This window comes from Glandiceps talaboti, chromosome 10, assembly GCF_964340395.1.
Source record: "Glandiceps talaboti chromosome 10, keGlaTala1.1, whole genome shotgun sequence".
NCBI lineage: Eukaryota > Metazoa > Hemichordata > Enteropneusta > Spengelidae > Glandiceps > Glandiceps talaboti.
Genome location: NC_135558.1, coordinates 10,414,898 through 10,426,791, shown reverse-complemented (window position 1 = coordinate 10,426,791; position 11,894 = coordinate 10,414,898).

The following is an 11,894-nucleotide window of genomic DNA, read 5'->3' as shown; positions in this document are numbered from 1 at the left end:
TATGGCCAGTTGAAAGTTCACTTTGTTCAAATATACAAAAGTATATTAATACAACAACATCAGATATATAAACCCACTATCCGGACTCACACTTCAAATACAAGTTGATTGCAAAGTCTTAAATGTTTGGCAAAATGGGGAAGTGACACACATGTAGATCTTCATACTGATCTCATATACTTTAGAAAAGTTTGAATCATTTACTCTGTTAGCATCAAAATTTCAAATTACTTTGAGATAGTCAGGCATCGTGCAACAATTATGCCCAGACTAAAAGTTGTAACACTCTACGCTCGAGGGCATCTTTCCACTTCAAAGTGTGGAGCAAGAGATACTGGTCACAACTTCTCAAGTATCTGTACACTACAGCAGTTTTGTTTAAGAGTTTACCTGATGAAGCGTTGTGTTGGCAATGCAGTCATCAACTTTATATTGAAATTTATATGTATATTTAAGCAAGTTTTTTCAACAAAGATGAAGATTTTTTTTGAAAATTTATATTCAAGTCAGGGAAATACCGGTATAAACTAATATTCACAAATTAAAGAATTTATGTGAAACACACACACACAGACTCAGACAGTCATACACTTATAGGCACAGAGTCATGCACACACACATACATACATACACACACACATACATACATACATACATACATACATACATACATACATACATACATGCACACACACATACATGTACATACATACATACATACATACATACACACATTTATACATACATACATACATGCACACACACATACATACACACATACATACATACATACATACATACATACATACATACATACACACATACATACACACATACATACATACACACATACATACATACATACACACATACATACATACATACATACATACATACATACATACATACATACATACATACATACATACATACACACGTATGTACACATAAATATGTATGTATGTACGTACACGTATGTACACACGCGCACACACACACACACACACACACACACACACACAGATATATATCATTTCCATGTATAATACTACAACAAATCCTTCAATGACATTGTCAATGTTGGAGAGATTGAGCTCCTACAAAGAAACACACTAGCCTTGAAAAAATATGACAATAAAATAATATTTTGAGTTTGGGCATATCAGAGAATATTGCTTGATTTGACATACACACCTCCCACCATTTCAACTCACTGTTACCAAGCAGTTTGAAATCCAGTGAGTTGATATAAACAACTATGCATTGGATACCCAACAAAAGCCAAAGAAGCTCAAGCAGTATTATCATACACACAAGCTACATTTTCTCAAGCATACATTATAAACTTACATAGTGACATAAAATTACAACAGATCATAGCCTTATTTTGAGAGCATTTGGATCAAGTTAGAGTACAGTCCTATGCTGTGCCTTTACAAAGTAATAGTCTATTGAAATTTCTGAAATACATGTACTTCTGATTTGTAACATGTCGTTTGTCAGTTTATCTGTTACTGCAAATAAAGCATTGGAAGCATGAATGCAGTGGTGTTTATAGTCTTGTATGGAATATGTGATGTGTCCACTGTCAAAAGAACACTTCTGACTGGGTAAAATTCAATGAGGACAAACCTGATTGGTCAAAGATTGTTTAGTAATATTAAATTTGATTGGTTGAAAGGTCCTAGAGACCAAATCCTATTGGTCAAATTGATGTATGGTAGGTACTCTTGATTGGTCAATTAGATATATAGTAGGCACTCACAACCTACAGCCCTCACTATAAGTCACACTGTCGCTCCTAAGCTATTAAAACAGGATGTGTTACTGGTAGCACCTAATATAAGAAGCAGAAGATGTGAAGGATAAAAGAGGGACATAGAAAATGAAAATTTAGCCCTTTTCTTCATCAAATATGAACTAAACTTAGCATACAATCAACTTCTCTCTCAACAATCGTGTGGATTTTAAACATGGTAAAATTCATCAACAAAAGAATGTTCATTATACGGTATTTTAAATTTTAATGCATTTTTCACTTACTTCCATGGTCAGTAATTACAAATCTCATCTGAATACATCAAATTCTCTATGAAAATATTATAGAGAAACATACATACAATTTTCAAGTAGACATAATAATGTAACTCTCTACATACTACTGGAAAACTTTGAGGTATTGTACTTGTTACAGTATTTTTGATTATGGCCCACTGGTGATCCTCCCACAGGGGTAAGGAAGCAAATTACCATTTAGGTGAACAACCACAGGGGCAAGGAGGCAAATTACCATTTAGGTGAACAACCACAGGGGCAAGGAGGCAAATTACCATTTAGGTGAACTACCACAGGGGCAAGGAGGCAAATTACCATTTAGGTGAACTACCATTAGTTGGTAGATGTTTACACTGCCTGGGAAATGTGTTAATTGGGCAAATAGCCTGCAAGTTTGTTCTAGGATTAGTTGTGCACTACGCAAACTTGGTAAACTCTGATAAGACAGTGATAATGGTAGAAAACAGGAAATGGCAGTCAAAGCATAGACAGTCTATGGTCAAAGGAAACACTAGTTAGGATGGTAATATTAATTTACTACAGGTAGGATCTACTTTTCTTTTGGTATACATGAACAAACATGCAAAGCTGTGCACTATAATAATATATATGCATTGCTTATACTAACATACACAAAACATAAGTCACAAAGTCTAAAAAGGACACTTTAATCTCATGATTTCAACCAAGTCATGAGTTAGACTGTGGATCTGATGATTTCAACCAAGTCATGAGTTAGACTGTGGATCTGATGATTTCAACCAAGTTATGAGTTAGACTGTGGATCTCATGATTTCAACCAAGTTATGAGTTAGACTGTGGAGCTCATGATTTCAACCAAGTCATGAGTTAGACTGTGGATCTTATGATTTCAACCAAGTCATGAGTTATCCTGGATCTCATGATTTCAACTGAGTCAGGAGTTAGACTGTGGATCTCATGATTTCAACCAAGTCATGAGTTAGACTGTGGCATTCATGATTTCAACCAAGTCATGAGTTAGACTGTGGATCTTATGATTTCAACCAAGTTATGAGTTAGACTGTGGATCTCGTGCTTTCTACCAATGCTAGAATTAGACTGGATCTCATGATTTCAACCAATTCTAGAGTTAGACTTTGGATCACATGATTTCAACCGAGTCATGAGTTAGACTGTAGACTAAAGTTGAAAAAGTACTTTTGCCAAACTCAAACATCATCTTGATCTTTTGCAAGGAATGTATGATAAAGTATGTTCTATGATAAAATCAGACAAAGTCACAAGAAACAAACTACTGTATGAGTATGTTATCAAAACTACTTGTACATGTAATGTACACATGTACGACGATGTCATAGTCATGGCCAGTGCTGTGCATAAACCACCAAATCTCCATCCTAGTGATGCAGGTAAACATCAACTAACATGTACTACAGTCTGCTGTCGTGAAAAAACTTGTAGCTTGTACATGTACCTACTGTCATGTGGACACTAACAGACACTTCACCATGGTTCAAATTTTTGTCACGTCATGTGTTATTGTACAGGTCTAATGTCTTCTCTACCTCAGTACTACTATCTTACTGTGACTAACTTAAAAGACTTCAATATACGATAATATATCACACTTTGGGTCTAGCTATCAACAGTATATTGAGTAAGTGTTGGTGGTTTGACGCTATCATTTTTATTCATAACATCACTGCCATGTTTTTGGACTGTATATTGAGTAAGTGTTGGTGGTCTGTTACTATCATTTTCATTTATAACATCGCTGCTACATGTTTGGATTAACATCATCTATAGCACGCTCTAGTACGCATTACCTAGTCTGTATTCAGATGCAGATTATATTTTGTCGTATTCCTAAAAAACTTCTGGAATATGTTTTATTTAAATACTAATTGTGTGCACATACATAACCTATAGCATACAATCTAACAGTCAGCATGTTCAATGCACATACAGAACGCGGGCTACTCACTGAGGATTCGAACACATAAAATATGATCTAGAGTCTGTACTATCTCCTCAAACACCCACTAGAGGTTAACCAGGCATCTGAGTTAGACGTCTAGTTCCATAAACGAGGACATTCATGAATATTCATAGAAATGAAAGTCCTGTGGATTAGAACAGTCATCTTGACTTCATGGAACGTCCTGCGCACACCATGTTTAATTTAATTCTATTAATTTCAGCGACAACAGTATTAAAGATAAATTACAAAAAAAAGTCATGACCACTGTTGACAGTCTAGCCATTACCATGAATCGTCATGTGTTTTGTGAGGTTTCCTTTCAACTTACATGTATACTCACAGAACTCGCATTTAAAAGGTCGTTCATCAGAATGCAACGAACGCATATGAACCTTCACATCCGACTTGGCCAAAAATTCCCTTGAACAGACTGGACATGAGAATGTTTTTGTACGAAAATGAATATTCAAGTGGTTTTCAAGTTGATGTTGATGTTTGAACGCTTTTCCACATACATGGCATGGCACAGTATAAGCTACATGTGTATATCGTATATGACTGTCCATTGCATACTTCTTCGCAAACCCTTTACCGCAATGTTCACAGATGTAGCGATTTGGGTTGTCACTATGTTTTATTTTGTGAGTGTTCAACTCTGATAAATTCACAAATTGTCTGCCACAAACATCGCAAGTATGTTTGTTTTTGGTATGAAAACGTTCAATATGGCGACGTACACTATTTGATGTAGGCATAGATTTGCCACATATTTTACAATCATATCTACATTCTGAGTGTGTCTCCTCATGTCTCTTTAAGTGATACGATTTGCAGAAAGTCTTATCACAAAATTGGCATTGCAGAGGTTTTTCTCCATGAGTGCGTTTGTGTTCTTTAAGCAATTTTTCCCATTTCAAGATCTTCCCACAAATGTCGCACTGATATATCTTTTTCTCCCCATGTTCCTCTTTATGACGACGTAACGTCAGACCGTAAAGAAAATGTTTGTCGCATATTTCACAAGTATAGATGGGTGTCTGAGGGGCATGGTTGTCTATTAAATGTTGCTGCCAGTCCTTCAAGAAGAAATCAACATGACAAAATCTGCACTGACGTTTTATGCAAACTCCTCTCAACATATGTAATTCGTGGTTATTAATCTTTTCAAAGGCCATACCACATTTTTCACATTTGTATGGTTTACCTTTGTCACTTTCATCCATAATACTTCTTATAAGTTCTTTCAATTTTTGTAAATCTTCATCATTTTCTACTTTTCGTACTCTTGGCTTTCTAGTCCACAACTTTGATTGATTTGCCTTTTTGTTACTGTTCGTATGTTGTTTCTTCTCTCCACTTGTTTCTTCACCTTCGCAGATTTCTGGACATTTCCTTTTCCTCTCTTTCTTCTTTCCCACTGGTGGCGAGACATCAGTACTCTTTATTCCCATTCCTAGATCTACTTTACTATTTTGAACATTTATCCCTGTACATTTCTCCTCCATGTAATCACTTTCAGTGCCATCTCCACCATCATTTATTTCTTCTCCATCCCAGCTTTGGTCACTCTGAGACCATCCCAATGGATGATGTGTGCGGTTGTTCATGTAGTCTGCATCGCTGATAGGCGTGGTTTCTATGGCAACATAGTAATTCTCCTCCAATGGTTCAACTTTAATACCACACTTTATTTCATCTGATTCTCTCTCCATCAAACTTCTAACATTACAGAAGTCACTTGGTTTGTCTTTCAAATGTGTCAGCTCGGGTTCCATGGTATCCTTTCTTTTGGTTGGTACTGTTACAAAATCATTACCAAAATAATCTCTGGTAGTTGTTGGGCTTACATTGGCATGATAATTGCTGTGTGTATTTTCTGCATCCACAGTACTTTTACCAGGAGTATTATAGACTCTTTCACCACTCACTCCCAAATACTGAGATGGGATGCTGTGAATGACATATGGATTATCAGTTTCCCAATTCTGTCTCAAATCATTTTTGTTTTCAATTTCATTTATAGAGAAATCCTGTGACTTCACTTTCAGACCACTGGTATAAAATTCTCTGAGGTAGTCTTCACTTCCCATGTAATGAGAGGTGTGACCATCTTCAGAAACAATGATGAATACACTACATCCAACAGCATCAATCAATTCCTGGCCCTGCAATTGAACACAGTTAAAGTGTATGATAATTAAGGATACAAAAGTGCTTGATACCTTTTTCTTAAGTACTATATACACCACACTAATGAAATACTTAAACCATGGCATGGCAAGGTTTTCTAGCCCAGAGACTTGTCATGGTATTAGAGCTATGGTAATACATGTACCAAGACAAGTCTCGGTGCTAGAAGTCTAGCTAGGTTGCCTTTCCAGCAAGTCTCTGGGTGTAGCAGAGTTTGTTAGACTGAATTCCCTTGGCTATCTCTCCGGCTCTGCTCAACATACCGGCTTGACATGTTCATAGCAGATTGCCAATTCTCTGTGCTAACAGTTTGTCTGTTGGATTGCGACATACACATGACATACCAGTAGTTAATGTTTGAATGAGAACTAGTTTACACACCTGATAGCGTATTAGGTAATCTGACCCCACTGAATGCACTAAGATTAATTTAATTTCATGACTTGCCTCTCTATGCTAGAGATGTACCATGGAAGCTGCCGATGTAGGAAGGTATATGTTTTTATCAGGTCAACTATGAATAGTAAACATTTAGTCATCAGTTTCAATTTAAAAATTCAAATTGTCAATACCACTATACATTTTCTGACTCAAATTCTACCAATGACAGTGACCCAAGATGTCAGCCATTTTGCAAGGTAAAGGTAATCTCATAATGATGTTTTTGTGCAAGTTGAGAGGACACAGTCGAAATCAACCAGACATGGTCCTATAAAGCTATCACCAAACTGAAGTGTACCCCCTCCTTAAGTGGTAATGTCCGGCCCTGTTTAGAATATTAATGAGTATCCGACGATGTGGCGACCATCCGGAAGTGTAACTTATCTTTCTTGTGAAACATTATAACGTAACCGTAGAATCACATCGCTGCGCTATATTATGTACGTTCTTACAATTCATGTATATATAACACAAACTCCGAAAAGGGGACACAGCAACAAAGGCGAGGCTCGTTTTATCTTAGCTAATAGGTGCATTTCTGAGTGGCTCGCCTTTGTTCCCCATGCTACTTGGCCTTCACTCGTAGTCATATCATGTTACAAATGTACTTACAGCTCTGAATAATGTTTGTATTGTTTTGTCAGCAACTGGGTCAACGTCAGTGATCGCCTGCTCTTCCATAACGTCAATGATGCACAAGTGTATTTGGATCACAATCAATGCTATGAAATAGAAGGGAATGTTAGAGTCTGCTCATTGGAGAGTCCTGCTTTAAAAGTGTCCTGCAGTGAAAATGATAACAAACACGATAACCTTTCACCCCTAGTGTAACTGCTGCCGTTGATGGCGGGCTGATATATGGTGGGGTTTGTTATCATTTACACAGCGGGGTCTCCAGAGCAGATCTCGCGATCGACTTGCCGCCTGACCAATTTCCTTCAATTTTATTTGTATTTTTGGCATTATGGAAGTACAGACGACCACAGGTGTTGACCCAGTCGCTGACAAAACGATACAGACATTATTTAGAACCGTAAGTAATCCGGGTAAAGGGTGTATCATGGAAGTGCTTGTCTGCGAGCTTCAACTCAACATGCAACAGACTGAGGATCGGAGATGATACTTCCATGGAATTTCCTTTGTACCCCTCCAAGGGCAAAATGTTCGGATTTTGATACAAAAGAACTCACATATCTATTCAGCATGGCAATTTAACTACATGTACTAACATTACCAATTATATTCGCCAAGATCGATACTCTAAGCTATTTGACAAAACCCACTAACTTTTCAGTGCCAAGAGTTGTATATAATCTTGGGAGTAAATATACTGGTACTCCAAGATAAAATATATTATAATTCCCTGCTGTGCAAACATCTGAAATTGAGTTTGTAATGTTCATGAAGTTTCACAACAGGAAATACAGTAGTGATAGTGTTTCCATCACATATTATTGAGTTTGGTTCAAATGTAAACATATCAATATTCAATCAAAGATCAAAGCCATTGCTCAACACATGTCTAATAGTGTAAATTGATACTTAGAATGCCACCGTAGCCTTCTAAATGTAAGGGGTGAACCATTTGATATGGGGGGGGGCATTGGAGAATTTGGACCCTAAATCACCTTTTTATGATAATAACAGGAATTTTTTCTCACAATCAATGATAAATCAGTCCAGTGTCTATTGATCAATGTTTTTACTTCTTTGATAATTGTATACTTACACACACACACACACACATGTAGATGTACATAAATACGTACATCCATCAATAGCTACTTAATCTATCCATGTACCTACATCATTCTATTCATCCATCCACTCATCCATTGATGCATTATGCATATGTTCATATGTATATACATACTACATAAATACATACATACATACATGTACATACATACATACATACATACATACATACGTACGTACATACATACATACATACATACATACTACATAAATACTACATACTACATACGTACTTACATAAGTACATAATTCCGCACATCCTACATACATATATATGTACATATACACACACATACATACATATATGTTCATACGTACATTTACATGTACATACATCCAGTGGCACATCGTTATAAACCACAGTCTATTTTACAACACCATCCAAAACACACCCCAATATTTCACAGAGTCACAGATGAAATAACAGCTCCGGTTTGCAAGAATGCTAATGGCAGGGCATAATTTAGCATATAATATGTCTGTCCAACATGTGCAATGCAGAATTTTGCTCACACCATCTATTTGATTTCACTGAATGTGAATTAAAAGCATTATTTTTTAGTGCAAACCCCAAAATGATTAAAATCTCAGAAACCAAAAAAAACAGTGCTACGATTACATTAGTATTTCAGCTACATTGGCAGATGCAATTTACATGAATAAGAACATTGTAGAAAATTAAAATTCTGTTACTGGAAGGAGTAGCTGTAGAAATATGTGCTCGAAGAACTCTAGTCTAATGTGATACAGTAATACACATGTACAAGAAGGATGCATTTTTCGTGCTTAATAGAGAATTTCACAGATTTTATAGCTAAAGACAAGGTAAAATAGTTAGTAAGTTAGTACCAATCTTAGGCAACTTGAACCAGGAAAGATAACCACACACTTGCTTTGTTGGCCATCATTACAATACCATTTCTGTTTTGATTTCCAGGGCCAGGAATTGATTGAAGCTGTTGGATGTAGTGTCTTTATCATTGTTTCTGAAGATGGACATTCCTCTCATTACATGGGAAGTGAAGACTACCTCAAAGAATTTTATACCAGTGGTCTGAAAGTGAAGTCACAGGATTTCTCTATCAATGAAATTGAAGAAAATATAAATGATTTGAGACAGCATTGGGTAGGAGGAAACACACATGTCTTTCAGAGCGTCCCATCTCAGAAGTACTTTGCAGTTACAGATGAAGGTATGAATAATATGGATGCCATAAATGTACATGATCATGGAAACAGTAACTCTATGTCTACAAGATATGATGCTGGTGATGATTTTGTTACCATGACAACTAAAGGAAAGGATGCTGTCACAACTGAACAGACAAGTTTGAAGTTTGAAACAAGTAACTTCTGTAATGTGAGAAGTTTGGCTGAGAGAGAATCTGAAGAAATAGAGCATACTATTAAGGTTGAACCATTTGAGGAGGATTATTTTGTTGCCATGGAAACCAGTCAATTGAACAGTGATGGAGACTGTGTTAGCAATAGAACACATTTTCCCTCGAGATATGCTGGTTGTAACCAGAGCATTGATGGAGAAAAACTAAATGACAATGGAGAGAGAGATAAAAGAGTTATTGTGGATGACATCAATGATGGGACAAAGGAGAAAAATAACAAAGTTGACTCAGGAAAGGAAATGAAGAGTACTGATGTCTCACTATCAGTAGGAATGAAGAAAGAGAGGAAAAGGAAATATCCAGAAATTGGCCAGAAAAAAGGAATCTGTAAAAGAAAGAAACCAGATGGGGAAACAAGTGGACAGGAGAGACAGCGTAAGAACAGAAAGAACAAAAATGAAGATAAGATAAAGAAGTGGACCAAAAGAATACGGAAAGTTGAAAATGAAGAAGATTTACAAAGACTGAAAGTACTTATAAGACGTCTAATGGATGAAGCTGATGAAGGGAAATCATACAAATGTGAAAAATGTGGTATGGCCTTTGAAAAGATTAACAACCAAGAATTACATGTGTTGAAAGAAGTTTGCATAAAACGTCAGTGCAGATTTTGTCATGTTGATTTCCTCTTGAAAGACTGGCAGCAACATCTAATAGACAACCACGCACCTCAAATTCCCATCTTTGATTGTGAAACATGTGACAAACATTGTCTAAGTCGTGTTAATCTCCATCGTCATATGGAGGAACATGGGGAGAAAAAGATACATCAGTGCGACATTTGTGGCAAAATCCTGAAGTGGAAAGAATTGCTTGCAGAACACAAACGCTTGCATGAAAAGAAAATTAAATGCAAATTTTGCTTTAAGGCTTTCTGTGATCTGCATTCCTTAAAACGGCATGAGGATACACACTCAGAACATGGCTTCAGTTGTAAATTTTGTGGCAAAATCCTGAAAAGTGCAAACAGTTTACTCGGTCATATCCAGCGTTTTCATGCCAAAAGCAAATATAAATGTGAATTTTGTGACAGAGAGTTTGTATGTTCGACCGAACTCAACACCCACAGAATAAGACATAGTGACAACCCAAACCGACATATATGTGAGAAATGCGGTAAAGGGTTTGTTAGTAAAGGTGCTGTTGATGCACATATACGGTACACCCATTCAGAGAACACTGTGCAATGCCATGTATGTGGCAAAGGATTTAAACAAAAGTTTCAACTCCAACGCCACTTGAATACTCATTTTCGTACAGAAACTTTCAAATGTACTATCTGTTCGAAGGAGTTTTCATTCAAGGGAAATTTGAAGACTCATATGCGTTCAAAACATTCAGATGAAAGACCTTATAAATGTGACGTCTGTGAGTATACATGTAAATTAAGAGAGAACCTCATGAAGCACAAGAGGATTCATCTGAAGGGACGTTAGAGTGTGTTATAGAGGATGCCCATTGCAAAATGTAGCTAGAACCAAGATATAGCCAAAACGGCACAGAGAGTCATATGTTGAATGTATATGAGATCAAAAACATGATACCTTTAAGCAGTAATCCATCACCTTTGTGATGGTACATGTATACTCTGACGTTTTAGTGAGATGACAAAATATTATACAAGCAATGATCAGAAGCAGGGGTTATGCCATCCCCAGTTGTCAGTTTATTGCTATTATATCATATCATACCAGTGAAATTTGGGAAAATGGGAATGGGAAAACAACCCCAGAATATGTATGATACATACATGAAGTCAGTGATTTTATCAATTAAATATACACTTAACAAAGATGTTATTCACCACAGTGCAGAGAGTATTGTTTATTTTGCATATATGGAACTTGTATGACTGATGTATGGTCTGATACTCACTTTGTTTTTATGCCTGGATGTCTGCATGTGATTCACTGTGTCTACACTTCAACACAATCAAGAACAATGCAACAGGTCTATACTGTCATTCTAAAGCAATGATAATGATTAGCGCAACTGAACTGATAGGCATGCCAAAGTGTGTGTGTGTGTGTGTGTGTGTGTGAACAACGTAAACTCAAAAACCGTTGGACAGATTGCTATATTAT